The sequence below is a fragment of the Taeniopygia guttata genome, chromosome 4A, assembly GCF_048771995.1.
Source record: "Taeniopygia guttata chromosome 4A, bTaeGut7.mat, whole genome shotgun sequence".
Taxonomy (NCBI): Eukaryota; Metazoa; Chordata; class Aves; order Passeriformes; family Estrildidae; genus Taeniopygia; species Taeniopygia guttata.
In genome coordinates, this window is record NC_133029.1 from 1,227,232 (window position 1) to 1,240,171 (window position 12,940).

A 12,940-nucleotide genomic window follows, 5' to 3' on the forward strand; every position below is an offset into this window, starting at 1 on the left:
TTAATCCAGAGTATTGAACATGCACAGCGCTGAAGAAACACTGGAGGGAAACAAGTCTCATAATATCTGTAGGTGTGCAAAAACTTCCTAAATAGGGTAAAAGCAAGTGAAAAAATAAAGCTAAAAAGACGAGAGTTGATTATTTCCCTGTATAAGCATTAGAAAACATGTTATGACTGTAAACCACCGAGCAAACACATCTGAGGTGTGATACTCCAAGTACAGTATTTCTGGAACAACAAATTTGGTGAAACCTGGAAAATGACTAGATACATAAAATATCAAGCTGCAGTGTCAGTTAAGTGACAGGTAAATTAAAGCACAACAGAACAGGGACACTGATTTGGTTCAAAATTCTATGTATGCAGCAAGAATTACATAAATAAATTGGCAGGCAGGCACAGACATTTCATATAGAAGATGACAACAAAACCAGCAGAGAGTTTTGAAATCATGAGTTGTTATTACAATTCTTGGAGACATTTTCTGACCTTCTTCAAACTATTTATATTGGGAAAGGCTCAGATACAAACACCACAACACTGGCCATGCACAACTGAACTGCTTGGCTGGCTGTGGGGTGTTTGGGCACTGTAGTCTGTGAGGACAAGGAGCTGATTTCAAATCTTGCAGCCCAGTTTGTGCCTCCATGGGCAGTGCCCGAGCTGCCAGGACAGCTCAGCTCTCTGACCTGCTGCCATCCACTTTCCCAAAGACTCACACAGGCAGGCAGCAGGGTGCTGATGCATCCAATTTACTCTGGTGCCTCAGAGGTTGTTCCCAACAAGCCTCATTGCTGCAGAAGAGACAGTTCTGACAGGAATTTGTGCCTGCTGAACAGAAGATGAGCCAATCTCCAGGCTGCAAACACCACACTGACTTCACACTGTTGGGAAGGGCCATGGCAGGAGTGTCATTGCTCCAGTGCCAGAGCTCACCCTGGGTCAGGGGCTCCGTGGGGTGGAAAAGTCTCTCCTCCACCACGAGCTTCCAAAGAAAGGCTCAGCAGTCTCTGTTCTCCGGTCTCAAGGCAGTTTATTGCAAGTTATCTAAAAGATTTTCTCCTTGGGCTGCTGTGGTTTGCTCACAGCTCAGGCAGAGGCACACACACACCCTGACATCCTCTCTGACTCCTGACTGCTTCTTCTCTCCCTGCCCAGGGCTGTGCTGGCTTTTATATGGTACATTACGTGTTACATGGTACAGTTTTTCCCCAATGCCTATTACCTATATTAAATGGTGCTTTTCTATCTTTTATATGGTACATTACGTGTTACATGTTACAGTTTTTCCCCAATGCCCATTACCTATATTAAATGGTGACTTTCTACTCCAAACCAATCTGTGAGTGCCAACATCACCAAGAACATGGAGGTAAGGAAGAAGAAAGAGGGAGGACAGGACAGGCCCAAATCCCTCCATCTTAAACCTCTGACCCCCATGTACAAAACCAAACCCCCTGTACAGCACTCAAAAATTCTTCCCTCTACTTTGTGACTACTTCTACTATAATATCTAAACTTTTGTGGCTTCTTGTTCTTCCTGCAAGGTTGGTAAATCATTCCATGGCTCAAACCCAAAATCACAGCTGTTTCCAGCTGCCTGCCAGGGTCTCAAATGCCACAAATGTAATAGTGCTGCTAAAAACGTCTGGAGAAACTTTCTGTATGAATGGCCAGAGACAAGGACATGGTCAAGTCAGGATGTTTCAAAATGTCCTGCCTGAAAATAGTCCCATCATCAGCTGAGGCAAACTAATACTGCATTTATTCCCAGTCCAAAGTGTGAAAACCGAAAACATCTTCATTAAAAGGGGCTTAACGTACAAGGTGTAATCTTATCCTGCAATAAAGCAGGAATTTACTCACGGTCAATTATCCCATATCAGCTGGGGGCAGGTGGAGGGGGAGGATGGAGCTCCCAGCTGAGTGCCAGTAATTTCTTAAATTGCTGAAACTCATTTGCTTGTTATAGCCCAAATATCATTTAATTATCATAACAGCGCAGAGCATGTGGCAGCTACTGACCAAAATCTCTAGTTTAATTCTCTACAGTACAAATTTGCCAGGTATAAACCACGGATTTGACTTCTGAAAGGTGCAGCAGTATCTGCAACTCTCTGCCCAGGATCCTGAGGATTTTAGAGAGTTTCTGTGAGCAATGATTTGAATAAAGGTAGTGGGAGTTTGGTGCCTTGAAGAAGCAAACCTGCTTTAAAAGGTAAATTCTGTGTGCCTTGCACATGCAGAACTCTCCTAGACAAGTTTCAAACGAGCCCTGCTGTTACTGCATCACACTGCTCTATTCACAGTAAGGAAAAAAGAAATGTAAACATGAAAGATCTTTAGAAAGTGTCCTTCCTCAGAGATATTTTTTTCCTCTTTATATTTCAATTCCTTTTTCTATATCCACTAAGCCTGTGGTTTTTTGTTTTCTTTGCTGAGAGAAGTTTTTAGGCTGATTGCTCCCAAGAATGCCAATAATCACACATCACTGTCCACAGCATCTTGTCTGAAGCTCTGCTGTACCCAACTGCATTTCCCCACATTTTAGATCAGAATAGCATGAAGCTGCTGCTTCTCATGTCACAGGGGTGAGTTCTCTTGTGAGATTGTATGGAACAGCTAGTGAAAAGTCACTATTATCTGAATCCAAATACACAAAATAATCCTAAGTGGTTGCCATTTTACTGATAGTCTGTGAGACATGATTGTGTCATTTACTGAATTCAGCCACTAAATGACAACATGAGCTGGAACTGTGTGAACAATTCTTTTCAGAGCCATATGTCTGCAAATTGTCTGAAAATTGCCAGCACAGTAGAGGGGGGAAAAAACCCAACAAAACAACAACACTAAAAAAAATCCTCCCAAAACAAACAAGCAGTTGCTTTGAAAATCCATTTTGGAATAATACCACTCCACCCAACTGAAGCGACTTCCACTCTTCCCTCCAAATGCAGACACGTGAATGGTGCAGGATATAGGATATGATTCAGGGAAATTGCACATGTAGCTGCAGATAGAACCAATAAAAGTCACAGAAAGTGACATTTCTTTGTGTGCTGTACATCAGTGTTAATATGGGAGATGAAGATGACAGGACAAAATACAGCAAATATAGATACAGCAGCATCCGTGGAGAGATACAATCCTGTAATCCCCCCAGAGACTCCAGCGTGCAGACATTATTTACACTGATTTGTAACAGAAAATAGTTTGCTTTTTGCAAGCAGAGGGGATTTTTATTCCCAGCAAGCAAAGCATAAGTGTTGGCTCAAAGCTGAATAAACTTCTGTGACAATTAGTTACTGGGACCTTGTGAGAGCCAAATCAGACACGAAACAAGCAGGTGTAACTCACATGAAAGATCATGGTGGAGTTTCACCTCAAGACATTGGACCTGGAAGTCATGGGGCAGGGGAGCTAGCAGGAATTTCCTGCACAGGGTTTTATGCAGTGCTGCTTCCCTCTGGTTAAATGAAAAGTTGCCACAAAAGTTTAGGTTTGTGCTGGTTTTGCTGGAGCTGATGTGATCACAAAGAGTGCTGCAAGCACAGGCTGGTCTGACCTTTCACTGAGCTCACACCCAAAATGAGGGACTGCTCAGGTCACCCCTGCTGGGATAACCAAGGATCCACACACAGACTCTGTTCTTGGGAGCTTGGCTGCGTTTTCCAGCAACTTCACCTGCTCTAATGGAAGAAGCCACCTCTTCTTTGGGATTCTGCTTTCTATCTACCCTCTGTCACCAATCACCTCCAGGAGCCTCGCCAGGCAGAGCCAGAGCAAACCAGAACCCCAAATTTCCCTTCCTCCCCTCGCCTGCACCTTGAGAAGCAGCTGGCCAGGCAGGTTGTGCTCAGCTGAGGAACCCTCTGAGCACATCACACCCACAAGTGCCCACAGAGGAGCTGGAGGAGCATAAACCGAGATCATCGCATCACATCGCATCCCAAGGTGCTCCAGGGCAGGCACCCACTTGTGTCTGTGACTTGCTGTCACTACAGGATGTGTAAAAACACGACACGAGCTGCTGCTATTGCAAAGGTGAAAAAGAAGAAGTTTATTTTCTCATTCCAGCATTTATACTTTTCCAAAAGTGAAAGATTGGAGGGTGAATGTGCCACCTCTCTAATGGCATTGGACAAACCACCAGTACATCAAATTTCTCTGCCTCTATGGAGGAATGCAAAACAATAGATTGTTTACAGAAAGTTGTGTGAGAAAGTTCTCTACAAGAATGTAAACTCGAAAGGCTTTAGAAAATCTTAAGAATCAGGGCAACAACTTGTACTTCAGACTGCTCCAGCACACAGAGGGCAGGCACAGACAGAGCTGCTGCTGCTGCTGAGAAATGGGCTCTGGGAGTCCAGCAGCCTTCTCTGAGGTGAGAGCCCTGCAAAGCTTTGTCATTGTTGAGGCAGGGATGGGAATGAGAATGACTCCAAGTTCAGGAGGCAAAGATGAACCTTCATTAACAAATATGCCTCTCTTTTGTAGAGAACATCGTGAAGATGAATTTCATTGGTCTCAAACCATTGGTGTACTATGAATAGCACATGGTGGCAGGACATACCTATAAACAATGTGAAGAGAGAGAGATAATAATTATTTGCATTCCTCTCAGAGTTTTTCCAATGTTTTGCCCGGCAGAAATCTCTCCTTTTCTCTCTGACTGAAGTGAGAATATCTACAAGGCTTGGCTTGCAGCAGCCCTTGGCACAGCCCGGCTGGTGATGCCCTCGTGGGCACAGGGCACGGCAGCTCTGTCCCAGCCTGCTCCTAAATCCCCAAAGCTCCTCCCGCTCACAGCAAACTGACAGCAGAAATGGCCCAGCAGCTGCCTGACACAGCCAAAGCTCCAGTTTTTCCAGGGAAAACCATCCAGAGCTGCAGTTGGCTCTCAGTGCGTGCCAATCCCCCTTTTCAGTAAAATCCACAATATCAGCTGTTCTTTGGGACTAAGAGTATCAGTCCCTCATGCTGATCTCAAAGCTCTCCCACTGGGTGAACAGGGCCCCAGTGCAGCTCGCTCCAGTGTGAAAAGCTGATCACAAAAGTCACTGCTGAGTCAATTACCTGTCTTTTATTAGCGGGAGATTTTAAATAAAGTATTTAATTGGTGACATTTCTGGTGGAAACTGAAAAATGGAAAATATTGAGCACAATTATTAGCTTGCCTTGCACGTACAATTATTTCTCCATATTAGCACAGTTGTGACTATTCGAGAAAACAAATTGTTAAGCTTCTACGTGTGAAGATGCACAGGAAATGTTTTAAATTCAACTTCCATGAGCTCATTTGAATTATTTCAGTTGTTCAAATATTATTCAAGTTAGACTCATCTTATTGGCAACAGAAACAATGCCATGTGACTTATTATTTCAGATTCCTGCATCTAATCAGTGCAGCTGGAAAAGTGAATATTGAATTAACAATTGATCATTAATTCATGACAAATGGTGCTGAATAAATCCACAGAGAAAACAACTGTGAACACTCACTCTTCTGGCAAGTGAACACTCACTCCTCTCTCCATCAGCTGATGGGGCCAAAATCTGCCTCATAAATTTCAGACTCTAATTCAGCTCTAAGTTGCAGATTAATACTGATGAAGTGACATTTCATTGTGACACTTCATTTTCAGTGGGATGGGATGGAAAGCTATTTTGTAGGTTCTACCACACAGATTTAAGGCTTTTATAATTTTTTTTTTTTAATATTGAGTACCTGATGCCCCCAAAGGAACAAAGTTTCTTTTCAGTTCACTTGATTCCATCAGCCTGGGTGAACATTCCAGGGCATTGCTGTTTCTTGTCTGTACAGCCAGAGCTCAGCACTGCTGAATTCCACCCCTTCTTCCCCCAAACACTGAACCCTGCCCCTCTGACAGTCAGAGTTTTGCAAGTTTAAACCCCAATTCAAAATGTGTATGCTGATCAAATTTATCTTAAGGAAACTCATTAAAAATCAAACAGCAGAGAAATCAGGGGGCAGCTGCCCCCACCCACCCAGCAGCACTGGGGAGCTGGGCTGACACAGGGCACTGAATTCTTCAGCTAGAAAAAGTCACAGCTGGGAGAGAGCTCTGGAGTGGCTCTTTATGAGATATCCATAACGTTTATTTTGGTATAAGATAGCCTTTTACTAGGTAGGTGACATTCATTCCTGATTAAAAGCATCCACATGGGAAATTATACACAGGACTGCAGCAGCACTGGTAAAACTCCACTGCAAATCACTCCTTTCAGACGAGCTGTACATTGGTTTTCTCCTTAGAGAAGTCCTCCAAAATCAATGTATTATCAAATTTACTTTGGGGGAGAGATGACCAGACTGGCTGGTGATGGAAGAGGCTGTCTGAGCTAGAACACAGTGCCAAAGGGAGGGTGTGGGAGCTGCACTCAGGCTGCCTCTGAAGCAGCACAGAGCAGGGGGAGCCCGGGGAAGGAAAGCAGGAGTGAGCACACAGCTCTGCACAAGCACAGGAGATGCTGGAACCCACTGCTCCCCTCCCACTGACAGCTTGTCTCACACAACACTAAATAACACATTCACACCAGGTGTGAAAGAGGGAAAAGACAGCAAAAGGAGGAATTTTATTGCTGACCTCGCAATATATAGAATTCTAAAAGTGGTAGTGGACTGGAGGATGAAAACCCTGAGCAGAGGAGCTCTGCTGCTTGTGACATCTGGAACTCAGGTACCAGTGAGCAGCAGTGTGGCAGCACATCTTCTCTCTCAGGGTTTTTCATAGAGGAGCACAGAGGGAAGAAAGAGAGAACCAGGAGAGCGAGGGCTGGAAGGAAACACACGGGCACCAGCAGCAGGGTGGGCTCCCTCCCTGGTGCCTGACCTCCAGAACTCACCACAGTTGCTTGTAGAATGTTGGGATGCAATCCTCCACAAACTGCTGGGGAGGGACCCTTTTTACATCCCTTTTTACATCCCACCTGTCTGGCATACAGACTGTTCTGCTCTCTCTGAGGAACGAGAACATCACATGAGAAAAGTTAGCTGATCTCACAGTTATATTTAGGGGGAAATGCTTTAAAGAAGTACTGAGGCAACCAAGACAAATCTCATGGAGGCATCCCAACCTAATGAGCAGGGCCTGGCGTGTAGCTGCACATTGGAATTCTTTTCTCAATTAAACAGTAGGAGTGGACTGCTTTGCAAATATTTAATTTCCAAGCTTCTAATTACAGTGGCTGAGTTTTTTCTCCTGAGGAAACAGGTGTTGACACAAGATCTGACAGATCCTAGCAACTGGCATTTGCTGGTCCCTTTCTCAGTTTTACAAACACACATGGAAAACAGGAAAATGCACGATCTAACCTAAGAGACAAATATTTGGGCTGTGCATGGAGGATTTTTTGATCAGCGTTTGCATGGTGAGCTGTTTGTAATCTGGCTCAGTTCTGCCAGAGATGGAAGTTTCAGCATGCCCCATTTTGAAATGGCATCATCCTGGCTGTGAAAAGCTGCACACATGGGCCAGTTAGGAGGAAGTAATTAAATACATTCACAATGAAATCCTTTCAGTGAGAGGGATTTAATCTTGTCATCTTCCCCAGGCACATCAAAAAGGGAAATAAAATGCACGGAAGAAAATATAAAGAGGATATCTGTTGTATTGAAAAAAACCGTGAAAACCTGTGATGCTTCCAGTTCAGCTTTAAACTACAAATGGGAATAAAGTCAAATTTAGAGCTTAAAGTATAACCTAGTTCATTAGCATGCTCTAATACTGCTAAAATTTTAATATATTTGATGGAAGGAAGATAACCATAAAAAATGCTACCTATTGCACATTGTTTTGCTGCACTGCCTGCATGGAGCTAATTACAACCTCCCTGCCTTCACTCTCAAATATCCTGCATTTGTGGGTTTTAGCCATTGTTCTTAATGTTAAAATGCAAGGGTTTGTCTGAATTACCATTTTATTGTAATATTAAACTTGTGTTGAGGCACATGAACAGCACTGTGTTATCACAAGTTCAATTATTAATGTAAGTAACCACTGTATTTAGTTTGTATTTAGTATTTGGTCCCCACCTCCCTAACCTCCACCCCCCCAAAAAATTATTATTTACTTCTGCCCTGGAACTGTTGTATTCTATCAGCTAAATGCACGCATTCTCTGAGCTGAGCACTGTTTGGGAAATGCACAGTACTTACCCATTTTAGTAGCCCATTGTCTCTGTTCCTACTGGGAGGTTTTTGAAAGTGCATTTCTGGCACGAAGCACTGAAAGCTCTACGGGCTGGCTACTGCACACATGCAATAAATCCATCCTTTATTCATGCTTCTGCCTCAATAACATAAAAATCAGCTAACTATCTTTTACACCCCCGAAAAATGGCTGATGAACTCGGGTTTTTTCTGGCATTGAAATATTATTTCTTACTGCTCCTCCACCCAGGAAGGCTCCACTGGCACAGCCCAGCTGCTCTGACATCCTCAGGTGTGGGGTGAGAGCACAGGAGCCTCGAGCAGGCGTGGCCCGTCCCAAATTCCCTGGGATGCCCAGGAGGGAGCCCTGGCAGCCCAGCCCTGCAGATATTCAGCTGCTTTGGGGCTTTTTTTTTATTAGAGAAGGGGTTTATTTCATCTTCTTCAAACCTATTCGTTTTTATATTTCATTCCTGGCTATGTAAATAAGAAACCAGCTCAAGGTCTGTTGGATATTTTTTTTCCTTTTGTTACTTCCACATTGTTCAAAGGCACGCCAAGCTCAGAGACGAGTTCAGCCAGAAAGGACTTTTGCAAATGTCTGCTCTGACCTTTCATGTAACACAAAATCCAAAACACAAGAGCATAAAAGTTAATGTCTTTACCACAGGGATGGATCGAGATGATTCAACCTGAACTGCACAAAACACATCCATTTTTAGTGCTGCCAGTGATGCAAGTTACACACACTGAGGGCCCCGTGGTGCTTTACCTGGGCTGATCTTTCTGGGTTTTACACAAGCCAAGTCCCCACAGAACCACATGCTATACCTTGTGTCCTGTTTGCTTTTCAGTGCATTTCAAGCCAGTCAATTTTGTCCAGTCCACCCATCTTCAGTTCTAAATTTACTTAAATAATACTCAAAAGGTAAAGGAGAGACCAAGCCTGGAGCCTACAAAGTTGACAACAGATGGATCTGCCCGGGCTGAAAAAGCAGACAAAACCCTCCCAAGGTCCAATAATCAGCAAATAGTGGGAGCAAATGTGCTCAGCCTGAGCGTGGCAGTGGGTCTGCAGGAGCCATGTGAGTGTGATATAAAGAGAACCTGCTCCAAGCACGCTTGCAATGTCCAGGCACGGGTCCATCTCCCTCCAGTCCCTCTGCCAGCTCCTCTGCTCATCTACTTCCAGCTGACAGCCATGCCATCTCAGCCTCTCCTTAAATTACCTGCAGGATAATCTAAACATAAACTTCCTTCAATCCCAGGAGCATTTCTACCCCATTTAAAAACTCTCCTCGCTGTGTCTGCACCCCTTTGGAGCTCTGGCACCAGGAGTAGGCACAGACATTCACTTTTGGTGAGGCTGTACCCAAAACCAGGCTCACTTTCCCGCCTCTGATTTATAAACTTTTGTCATTTATCTTAAAAGATCTGGTTCCCTTTCAGCCACTGTGCTGAGGGCTCATATTTAGGGGTTTTCTTCATATTTAGGGTTTTTCTTCATATTTAGGGGTTTTCTTCTTATTTAGGGGTTTTCTTCATATTTAGGGGTTTTCTTCTTATTTAGGGGTTTTCTTCTGCCAGCCCCCTAAACCTCAGCAGAGTGAATTAACAAAGTCCAGAGCTCTGAATCTACAATTGCTGCTCCCACGCCAGTCACCTTGCACTGGTTTTATTAAAGCCAGACCAAATGACTAACAAACCTGGAGAGCTCAATAAAAGCAGCTTGTCTTCTCTTTTGTTGCTACTCTGCCAATATTTGCCAAGCCTGCAAGCTCGGCAACAAAATTACATGGACAGTTAAATTCACTGAAAATAAAGTTAAATGTTAGAGCAGAGCTCAGCCCCACGCTGGCCCTCAGAAGGAACTCTGCTCACGGATCTCTCTCTCTTCACAGCTGTATTTTGATATCTACCAATGACTCAGTTTTTAAAAGACACACAGCTAAATCCAAGCTTCCAGTCCAAATGTCATGCAGTATTAAGTTCTGAAGCCCAAGCACACAATGTCAGTTAATCTGACTTTATCAATCTGTCCATAATCCATTTAAAAAAACCCAAACCAACAACTAAAAAAAGATACTAATTGTCTGTCTGACAAGGTCTGTCTTTTCCAAGTAACTGCTACTGTTAATGAAATTTTTAGCTGCCAAGCCTTGCTGATGAACTCCTGAATCAAGTATTTTGTTATTTTACACAGAATCAATATCAGGCCAATTTGCCTACAGCTTCCCAGTCGTTCTTCTTTAGCTCTTTAAAGTAAGAAATAGTATATGTGTTATCTCAGATTCTGTGACATTTCTTTGGTTTTCAACACTGTTTAATTAGTGATTCAGAAAGCCTCTCAACTTTTTAAAATTATTCTTATTAAATTCAACATATTTTTCCCCATTTTCCTTTGTTACAAATGACAAACCTATTTCTGTCCCAGCAGGCTGAAAGGATGCATGCACCTGCCTCATGCCAAATTCCAAGCAGATCCATCAATGGAACATCTTAGATTATTGCATCTGTATTAGTTGTGGTATTCTGCCAATTAACCTGATTTCAAATCTTCCCTTAAAGAAAGGCTGGTCAGCTGTTTTGTTGAGACAGAGCAAGAGAATTACACCTGTACCACTGTGGTAACATTGAGTTTATATAAAGTGAGGAAATGCCAACTTCTGAGGTGTATGAAGCAACTAAATTCAGAAGTATCTTACAGCACCAACAGGCAGGGAGAGTACAATGGGACAGAGAGCCCCCCCGTAACTGAGTTCTGCACAAATGCACAAACAACTTCAGACTGTAGGGAGGAAATAAAAATGCTCTTGAACTCTCCAGAGAGGCTTTTTGTGGCCTGGAACACACCTAAAAGGAAACAACGACCCTCACAGTCACCTTGACACACAATTTCTGCCTCTCAAGTTTACACCACTCTCCATTTTCCTGAGCAACCTCTCTGCAGAGTAGGAAAAATATCTGAGCTTTGCATGTTGGTTTCTGTGGGAGAATAAAGTTAGTGACACAGAGGCTGCCAACACTCTTGTACCTAAAAATCCCCCAAACAATCCCATCCTCTGGGATTTGCAGCTCTCAGCTCTCGAGGAGCAACTCCAGACCCAGGACAGAGCTTCACTGGAGTTGGGGCAGAGCTTGAGTTGGGTTGGTAGTCTCTTTTGCCTAACTCCTTTTACCCAGCATTTTGTACACCCCAAAGTTAATGGAGTCTTTCTATCAGGACTAAAAATTTACCAGTACATCAAGAAGAAGAAACTAAAAATATTTGTGCAGCAGCATTGCTTGGCATTTTCTGTACTGCAAGTGTGAGACTGTCAGCACCCCACAGCACTCAGCAATTTGTATCTTAGGGCTTTATCCTGCACCCATCAGGAACAGAGATTTTATCAGACAGGCACAAGTGACTGCTGATGTTAATGATTTTGAAATAAAACAAACAAAAAAAGAGAAATTGTTGGCTATTTTGTGTTGGATACTTTTCAATGGCCACTGCTGTCTCATAAAACTAATGCAATTTAAACTCAATGAAAAATGCCAGGATCAAAACTGCCAAATTTTTTAAAAAATCAAAATTAAGCCAGTTTTTATCCCAGAAATGAAAATTTCTGAGGAATCCCAAACATGTATTCCACTACTTGAAAGTGGAAATGCCTCTGAACTATCAGAAACCCCCCAATGCACAAATGCTGAATTTCAGCCAGCTTCAGTAAACAGTTTATCAACACTCATTACTCACAGTCAGAGTAGCCGTGCACACAGGCTCAGCATATGCTGCCTGACACTCAGCCTCCCAGGGAAAGAGCCACTGCTCCAGGATCTGCTTACTTAAGCCTGAGAGCTAAGAGACATAAAGGAGATGAATCTGTAATTATAGCCCAGTTACTATGCAAATACTTCAGCACACTATCTCACTAAGAAATCTAGGTCTTGCCTTTCAGAACAGTTTCATTATTAGAAACGATTATTGCCTTTATTCCACCACTGTGATATTTCATGCATTTTAGAGAGCACAGATAAGGAGCAAACAAGAACAAACAGCTTTTACCTCTGCAATCCTCACTGGCAGCATCAAAACCACAGCCCTGAAAGGACCAGAGCTGAGAAACACCCAGGGATTTTAAATCTGTGTTTAGTGGAAAGCCACAATAATAACTTGCATCTCATATCTTAAGGCTGCAGCTATTTTTGAGGAGTCCACGAGGCTGCACAGGCAGCTGGACCTGCACAGGTCAGAGCCTTGGTGGCTGCTGGTGGCAGGCAGCTGCTGAGCCTGTAATGGGTCATTAACACGCTGTCCTGGCTGGGAACATATTTTTTAAACTTGTTTTCCTCTACTGGCACTCTTGACTGTGCTGGTGTGAGAGAACTGAGGCAGGAATTTCAGTGACAATTTCACTGAGGAGCTTCACTTGGTTCCAAAGGGTGGCTGGGGGCTGCTGGCACTTCAGCCCAGGCAGCCAGGGCTGCTCCAGCCTTTGCTGCCCCATGGGATCATTGCTGCCCCATGGGATTATTGCTGCCCAACGGGATCATTGCTGCCCTACAGAATTATTGCTGCCTCAAAGGATTATTGCTGCCCCACAGGATCATTTCTGCCCCACAGGATCATTGCTGCCCTACAGAATTATTGCTGCCGTACAGGATCATTGCTGCCCCACAGGATTATTGCTGCCCTACAGAATTATTGCTGCCCAACGGGATCATTGCTGCCCTACAGAATTATTGCTGCCCCACAGAATTATTGCTGCCCTACAGAATC

General features: G+C 43.6%; 1 long non-coding RNA gene across 1 annotated transcript in view; it reads right to left on the minus strand.

Annotated features, from left to right (window-relative positions):
* The window catches only part of LOC140684144 (uncharacterized), a 192,898-nt gene extending 180,354 nt beyond the window's left edge, over positions 1–12,544 (minus strand). The window contains exons 1-2 of the long non-coding RNA XR_012055914.1: positions 12,227–12,544; positions 11,918–12,019 (exon numbers count right to left, since the gene is read on the minus strand). This is a non-coding gene — a long non-coding RNA (uncharacterized lncRNA). The remainder of the gene's footprint in view (positions 1–11,917; positions 12,020–12,226) is intronic.
* Between the last annotated feature and the right edge of the window lie 396 nt (positions 12,545–12,940).